Here is a 9404-nt window from a genome sequence, read left to right on the forward strand (position 1 = left end):
TGGCTTATAATACCAAAGAGGAACTTGATCCTTGATGCCACCCAGCCGCTGTCAGTCGAAACCAAAAGACACGGGACGTGTGTGTGTGTGTGTGTCTGTGTGCGAAATACACTTCTGTAAGTACTCACTGGGAGACTAAAAGCTGATAGTACTTTTATTTTAAGAAGAGCAAAATCACCTAATAACTCTTGAAAACTTTACACTTGATATCATATAATTAATACTGATACAGTAACAAAAGCAATTAAGATCAATAATAAGACGCTAGTGGGGCTTTCAGCTTATCTTTTGAGGAACCACAATGGTTTTCTGACTGTGCAGACTGAAAATACATTCATATTTATCGATTCCTTCATGGACAACCCATCACATCCACTCCACGCTACACTTCAGAGGCAGCAGAGCTCCTTCTCTCTCAGACTGATTCGGCCTCGCTGCCTTCAGAAAAATCATTCCTACCGTTCTCTGTAAAGCTTTATAATAACTCTTCATTCTGTGACAGGTGAACACACCTGTCAAGCTCACACATAATTTTGTATTATATCTTCATGCAGCAGCTTTTCTTAGATTTATAGATTTAAAGTATGCAAATCATTTATTAATGCAGTTTTCACTACTCTCTTATATAACATCAGTCAGATGTACACAACGCTTTGCCTGTGGCTGCTGAATCACCACTGCCTCACTCCACATATGACAAGATCATCCTAAGGACAAACTACGAGATAAGATGTGACAATGTGAAATGAAAAATATAGGAAGATAAGAAAAATATCAATTAGTGCAACAACGGCAGGTGACAACAATGATTGCTCTTTGAGATCAGGGAGATAAATACAACATTGTGATTAATGGATATTTAAAAACATGTCATTGCATTTAAAGGTAAATCACAACACACAGCTTAAACCACAGTTTACACTGAGACACTCGTGTGGATCTTCAGACTCATATAGTACCGAGACGTTTTGGCGAGGGGAGTTGAAACTAACAAGACAGAGAACAGAGAAAGGTGAAGACATGAGGAGGAAAGAAAAATGTGTTCAAGTGGAAAAGGCAATGCTACTAGGTGACATACCATGTTGGCAGCAGCTGTCGGGAAACGGTAGCAAGAATATCTCACACGTGTATGTCTGACCTGCTTGTCAAAGCTGAGACAAAGAGTGACAGAGAGAGACAGGGACAGTGAGATCTCTCTCTCGCTGTCTCACCCAGAGTGTGAGGCAGCGCATTCCTTTTTCAGCACTTGGCTCACTTCATCAGAAGGCCACAACCTGGGTTACAATTAGTGTGCAGCACAGACAAAGGACTCACTCACTCAGTGAAATCTGAATGTTGTTTGCTTCGCTATACACTTGCGGCCACTTCATTAGTTACACCTTGATAGCACCAGGTTGGACCTCCTTTAGTCTTCAGAATCATTTTCATTTTTCATGGAGCAGATTAAATAAGACATTCTCACAGATTTTGGTCTAATGGATACAACAGTATAACACCGATGTCAGCTGTACCACCACCACTCATCAGACCTGGCAATATTTTTACAATTGTCCAATTTTGATGAGCCCAGGTGGAGTATAGCCTCAGTTTCCTGTTCTTAGCTGACACTGCTGTTGCCGCTCTCTGCTTCAAGGTTTGCCATTTTGTGGATTTAGAGATGCTCTTCTGTATACCTTGGTTGTAACGAGTGGTTATTTGAGATATTGTTTCCTTCCTATCAGCTCGAAGCATCAACGAGGCATATTCACCCACAGGGCTGGACTGGCAATCTGTCATACTGGACATTTTCCCTATGGGCCGACACACTTTTGGGCTGATCGATCGGCCTGACGAGCCGCTGTGCACTGGCAGCAGCCCATTTTTTCATTTTCATTACTGACACTGGATTGCCCAATCAGATCTCTTAATGCGACTGATTACACCTCTGTGTGCTCAGGCAGCTTGTAGAAAAAGTTTAGTGTGGAAGAAGTGGCAAAAAATGGAGCCGAAAAGCTGAGAGGAAACAATAAAAATAGATGCAGCAAAATGTGTCAAATTAACCGACATGTTAGCTGCCAGTGCTGCTGCACTGTGAACAGTAGTACCAGCCACAACTCCTCACACTCACAAGAGGCTGCTGCTGCTGCTAGCACCAGCTGTGGAGCAGTGAAGAAGAAATGAGGAAGATTAAATTAACGTGGTAAGAAAATGATGGAGGAACATAATTAGGAAGGGAGAGGTTCAAAAAATCATGTAACACAAATGACTGCTTTAACTATGAGCCACTGTTAATAGCTAAAGTGTAGCTTTTAATATTGTCACACGCTGAGGCGCAACTAAGAAATGATCCAACAACAACTGTATCAACCTGATTAAACCCTGTTTCAATATCTATAATCCAACAAAAGGAGATAAATACAGAACATGTGTACACTTTATATATAATCAAGAGTCGAACCATAGACGTGAAATTTCAAAGGTGAGTAGCGCTACCACAATGCTATCCAGCTGCTAGTTTGAGTGATCATGGTGGGCCGATTTTTTGTCCCAGTCTAGTCCTGTTCACCCAGAGAACTGGTGCTCACTGGATATTTTGTCTTTTTTATACATTTCCCTGTAAACATAACTAAATGCACTGAGTTGCTGCCAATTGATTGGCTGATTAAATATTTGCAATGACGAGGAGTTAAACAGCCTAAAAAAAATGGATGAATATAGATTCTTTTTTTAATCAGAACTCCGGCAAACTGAATTCAAAGTTTTAGAAAGCAAAGAAAAGCAACAATGTGACAATGTGACTCCTCACATGTGACTTCAGTGGAACAGATATTCATTTTATGTCAATAAGTGAAGAACATTTTATCTTCACTCCCTTAAAAAACTGTCAAACCAGCCCTCGTGTATGCAAGTAGATACACTCCTCAGAAGCAACGAGTGCCAATGCGTAACCACAGGAATCTAAGAAAACATCGGCTGTATCTTAACCTGCAACAGAACGGCTTGTTCACCATAGCTATCGGAGTGCAGCGTGCCCTGTGCTTCAACTCCAGCAGATCAAGTGTCGTGATGTTATTTTGTTTTTGTTGTCGTACATTTGAGCTATCATTGTTGTCCTCATGATCTACCCCTTGCTCTCTGTCTCACTCCCTCTGCTCCTCCTTCCGGCTCCATTAATGCACCCACTCTACTGGGAGACAAGGCGAATGTGCAAAAGTCAAAAAGGGACACTGAAAGAGAGATAGGCAGAATGGGGGGAAGTGGCACAGAGGAGCGATGAGGGATAAAAAAAAAAAACATGTGTGTGTACATGTGTGTGTGTCAGCATGTCTGTGGTATTAGGCTTGAGCAGAGTGAGCATGTCCTAGCCAGAGGAGAGAAGTCGTTGAATCAACTGGTCGCAACCAAGGCCTTGTCACCCTTGTCCTCATCTCTCCGTCTCCCTCTCTCTCTTTTTCCTCGCTCTCTCCCTCAAAATCCCCTCCGCTCATTCAGCAATGCATATTACAAACAGGACATTTTACTTAATCCTGAATCTCTCCCCCTCCTCCTGGGCTTCTTTGTCAGGGCACCATTGTGAATTAGAATAACAGAACCGGCTCCTGCTTTAAAAGAAAATTCTACATCAAGTGCATAGCGTTTGCAACCAGGAGATGGCGGGTGAGTCTGAAATGAGAGTTAGTAGATATTTTCATTTGACAGACTTTCATAGTTTATAGTGAGCTTGTAATATGTAGGCTGGATATTCAAGGTTTGATCTGTGACATCTCCCATGAGATAAGACATACCACAAAGAGCATTTGCACCTTGTATTTGGTTTAGCCTGACATCTTTCTACTCAGTCATCCTCACTGCAAATGTCTGTGCAATACTAACAGCTGCACACACAAAATCAAACAAGCTTGTCACTCCAAATGTAACGCTCGTTTTCTGTACTTGGAAGCAGCGCTATCAGTGTCAGCATATTTTAAAAAAAAAATTCAGGTTTGTGTGTGTGTGTTCATAATGGAATGGCGTGTTTAGAAGCCGCTAATCCCAAGCAGGGACGGAAACAAATGTACCTCAAGCTTTAGCCTTCTATTTTTGCCTCCAGTATCCTCAGCACTTCAAGCATGCATCGTCCCAGGCTCTGGCTTGGGCAGCTAACACCTCATTACCATTCTGTAAAGCAGTTAACATCGCTGGACATGGATTTCCTCCAATGAGTAAGTCGGGGTCAGGGGTTCGTATAAATGGAGGTTTCATGATCAGATGGCTGCTTCGGTTTCTTAAACTTTGGTGGTTTATGACACGAGCGACACGAGAGTGTGAATCCTACACAAGCAGCTGAAGTACATTTCGGTCATCTACTGAAATCTGAACAGAAGTTTATTTTTATTTTTGACAGTGAGTGCTCTTTTTGCTAAGGGAGTTTAGTGCATTCGCTTGACAGACTGTAGTGATACATTTGATCCTGACTGATACTGCAGGATTTCTCCAGGATCACTGGAACTCTTACGGCTCTAAGATATAAGACAATGGATCTAAACTACTAGCTAGGTGGTGACTAAAACAAACGTAAAACAAAAATAAAGTGTAATAAGCTAAATAGGGAGTGCATTAATAATCATAAAATGAGGCATTTAATTTAGCAGATGTTCTTTTAGGATATAAATATATCTTGTTAATTCAGAAAAAAGGGGGAATTTTTGTCAGGTGAATACATTGAGCTTTCATATTTTAGACACTGAAGTTTTCTATTTTTTTCTTTTTTAAGCTATTTAAACACACTTTATTACATCTAATGATCAAAAACATATGTGCATCAGTAAAAGACACTAAAAAAACTATCTCTGAGGTGAAATGAAGAATCTGGAAGTTTTATTCTCACAACACAGTCTGACTAAGCAACTGAACATCTGTGACCAAAATTACGCAAGTTATAACTTACCAGGCTCCCAATTTCTTTATGTTTCAGTTTAGCAGCAGTATTGAAGATATGATGACAGAACAAAAGTACCCACAGCATCACAAGAAATGCTATTATAGTCTCTCAGCTTTATGAGTAAAGCTGATATAAGAAAAGAAAAGAAAAAACATGAGACTGAAACTCACATTCAGACTGCTTTCATTCCTTGGGTGTGTTTTCATCTGTATTCTGTGGTTGGTGGAGCAGCAACAAACTGGCAAGAAACCCTATGGTTTATCGGCTGCAAAAGTTCACTTAACCACCAAAACAGATTATTGAATCCAAAGTGCAAGGGCCTTAAGATGAAGCATCCGAAACATAAACCACTGGAGTCAAAAATAAAATCCCTGATGTTTTTGCAAGCTGAAATCCCAATTATTTAGTTCACTTCCCTTTTGTATTAATTATTTTACTTAGATGTACCATAAATGCTTCAACAGAGGGGTATTTTGTGCTTACCTTTATATTTGCATATTTCTGAGTACTGTACTACTTGAGGCCCATTCATTTTCTAGCTTTAGGTCAGTTCTTCTTGGTAAAACAACTCTAGAGGTGTGCTAGACAAAGATGGTGCAGAAAGGTTCAACAGGAGGACAGATTTTACTGTTATGAGGTGCTTGTAACACAAAAACTGGTCTGTTTTCTACTGGATGCTAATGTTGTAGCACCTCAACCATGCTAAAGTCTAAACCATGCAAAACACTGAGCTACAGAAAAACTGAAAAGCCTCAGAGATCTAGGTTAATTCAACAATTGCTTGCAAGAGACTGCTCTGGGCTGAGACAGATGGAGTGACCCAGTTGGGGAGAGAAAAATCTCCATCGTCTTTGTCATCCCTCTGACTGTGACTCCTCTCTGCGTCCTCTGGAGCTGACCCCATCAGTCACCATGAAATGACACAAATTACCACGAGCTGTTAGTGTCAGTCACAATGAACTGTGAGGACTTTTTTTCTTATTGTTTACACAGCAGCAGAACAACCAAACAAAAAAGCCAGCGTGGCATGAGAAGCCGGAAAATTAAAGAAAATAATCAACAAAGGAAAATTAAAGCAATGAAAAGGGGAAAAGGGGGTTCATATTCTTAATTCCTATTCTGTTAGTAAATTTGTAATCTCCAAACTAAACAAGATCAGTGTACAGCCTTGACTTAGCTTTCCTGCTTGGCAAAGTTTTAAGGACTTTACATCTAGTCATGCAGTACACGTCCCCTAAGCTTGCTCTAATACTGACTTCCACATGATTCACATACTGTGCTGACTTTCACTGTTAAGTCACCAATGACACACAGCTGAGATGCAGATGGACACGTACCTGTTGTGCATTTTTCTGAAGCTTCACTTAAGAAACACCTAATGGACTTGGTGCAGTCATTTGTCATTAATGTCAAACTCAAAAGGAAAAATCATTTTCATTCTTTGTTTCCTGCTTTGAGCAGAGCCTGATAGTTTTCCACCAAACAGCAGCTGATTACACACAAGAGGGGTACTGAGCTCGTCAAATACAGCATGTCTTTGTAAGACAGCACAGAAGTGTAAATTATACTAAAATATAGACAATGTAATGAATATAGCATCTGCGACTTCCCCAATAAGGAGAAACAAGTCAGAGTTTTGTAAAGTCATGTGCAAGTTACAGATGACTTTCTGGTCTGGGATCCTTAGAAGGAAAAAAGAACTAAAGGAAATCTTTTAAAGCTTTTTTTGTATTCTTCTTTTTTTGTCTTATTGTTGACGTATTTTCAGCTGCACGGGTTTGTATAGAAACAACCAGCTTTTCTTTAATTGTATATAACTGTGTGATTTCATCATGATTGTTGTTCAATTCTTTCTTATTATCAAATAACTTGTATAGAGGATTATTTTTATTTTATTTTAATAATATGCCAACATTTAATCACTGTTAATGGAACAACTGGGAGAAAAAACAATATGAGTGATATCACTATCAGATAAAACACACATTAACTCCCAGTGACGGTATCAAGATATCTGTGTGATTCAAAAAAAAACAAAAAAAAAAACAGCTGTGAATTTAGGATATTCACCTTTTCAGATCATCAAACAAATTTTAATATTAGACAAAGATGACTCAAATAAATACAAACTGCATACAAAATGCAGTTTTTAAATGATGATTTCATTTATTAAGGGGACAAAAGCTATCTAAACCACCCCAACCCTGTGTGAAAAAGGTAATTACTCCCTAATGAGTCTTTTACGGTGCTCTGGGGGAATTCTGACCCACTCTTCTTTGCAGAATTTTTGTAATTCAGTCACATCCGAGGGTTTTCAGGCATGAACTGCCTTTTAAAGGCCATGCCAAAGCGTCTCAGATTTCTGTCTGGACTTTGATTAGACCACTCTGAAATCTTCATTTTATTCTTTTTTGAGTCATTCACAGGTGGACTTGCTGCTGTGTTTCAGATCATTGTCCTGCACCAGAACCCAACTGTGCTTGAGCTTCAGGGCATAAACTAATGGCAAGATATTCTCCTTCAGGAGAATTTTCATTATGAAAATGAACTCTGCTTCCAAAAAAGAATCTGGTTAATCACAGTTAATTCGGAATTTAACAAGAGGTTAATTACCTTTTCACATTGGGCCAGGTAGGTTTGCATAGTTTTTGTCTCCTCAAAAAATGAATAATTTAAAAACTGCATTGTGTATTTACTCAGGCTACTTTGGTCTAATATTAAAACCTGTGACAAATATGCAAAAAACAAACAAACTAAATAACAAAGAAATCAGGAAGGGACAAATACTTTTTCACTGCACTGTAAATACTGTGCAAGTTGAGCTCTGTATGCAATTGTAACTGCTGGTGGTCATCCTTGTAAAGACAAGGGAAATTTCCCATGCTCCTTTTTGACTAGGCCAGCACATACATAGATGTTTATAGGGTATAATTCATCTCACATGCCCAAAGATCAGAAATAGCATAAAAACCTCAAAATATGGGTTAGTATATCTGGAAATGCTTTTTTACTCTGGGTCCAGCACTCACTCAGGAGAAAAACCTCCAAAACCGAGATTTCTACAAGTCATCGCAATAATAAGGGACAATTTAAAACCCCAAATATCTACTATATATCAAAAGTAAAAGCAAACAAGAGTGCATCACATTTCAAGCTTTTTTCTGCTTTCCTTGGAAGCACTTAAAGGGTAAATGCCACAGAGTGGTACAAAGACACACACAGAGATTAAACACATGAGACAGGTGACGCTGACCCAACACAAACAAACTGAAACCCTTGAGGTAGGAGCCAGGTGGTAAGTGCTAGCAGGGTGGTGGAGAACCTTGAAACAGGCCCGAGAACAGCATCTAGAGGCCAGTACAGGGAGTACACCTGCACTCGGAGGAGACAAACAAACCTCCACAGCAGCTGGTTAAACAACACACGAGCACTCAAAAACCTCCGGCCTCTTATTTATAACCTCGCCCACACAGCAAAGAAGAAGACCCCGAGCAGGGAAGACGCAGCCACGCAGACAGACAGCAACAGCTGGTTACAGGCCACAGCGTTCAGGTTGGAGTTGGGGTAACACTGAGAGAGCTGGTTACTGGTGACTGAATGTTTAACCTATAACAGGCCTATTCCACAGCAGTGATTTTAATATGAAAAGCGGATAAACACATGTGTTACTAATGATGTTAATGAAGGTCTGCACTATTCTCTGTACCTATAATATCACTGGTAACTCCTGCACTTACATACCATTTTATGTGAAAATGTATGTTGTGAAAAACTTTTACATCAAAAAATAATGATTAGCATCCACTGCAGATTTGCAATTCAACTAAATAATGTGCTTAAATGAAAACAAACATCTTCTGTGGACATGATTGCGATTTCATTGAAATTAATTCTTTGCTCAGTTCTTTAGTTCAGTTCAGCTGGCTTATACCAGATGATAAACAAATGCAGGCTGATCCAAGTAACTGAGATATTTGGTATTGATAGTGAAAAATTTCATTGGGCCCCATTTCATCACCATTACGTTGCTTTGAGGAGTGACAAAGATGATGAAAATGCAACAAATGCATTTATTAAAATTTTAAAATACTGTGTATGTAAGAGTTCAGGCTTTTCACAAATCACTTCTTTAGTAACAAATCTGCCTAAGCGGAAAAACTTGAGTTGCAAAGGTTACTATCGGGTATCAGCCCTTTGAAGAGGAGTCAAGTCTTCCAAGATGCTAATTTTGATTCATGAGTGACACTCATCCTGTGTCTGCGTGTCATCACACCATCAGTCTTAAGCTTATGTAACTGCACCCCCAGAACAAACAGCTAGCGAGGTTATCAGTGCCTCCTGAGCTTCTGATTCAAAGAATTCAAATAATAATAATAATAATAATTTGTTTAACACACTTCAGTCGGCTATATACTGATCTTGAAACAAAGTATCGATCCTATTGCGCTAGTATCGATCCGATACCAAAGGCACTGTTGGTATCTATACTATCAATACTTGGATC

The sequence above is a fragment of the Pelmatolapia mariae genome, linkage group LG20, assembly GCF_036321145.2.
Source record: "Pelmatolapia mariae isolate MD_Pm_ZW linkage group LG20, Pm_UMD_F_2, whole genome shotgun sequence".
Taxonomy (NCBI): Eukaryota; Metazoa; Chordata; class Actinopteri; order Cichliformes; family Cichlidae; genus Pelmatolapia; species Pelmatolapia mariae.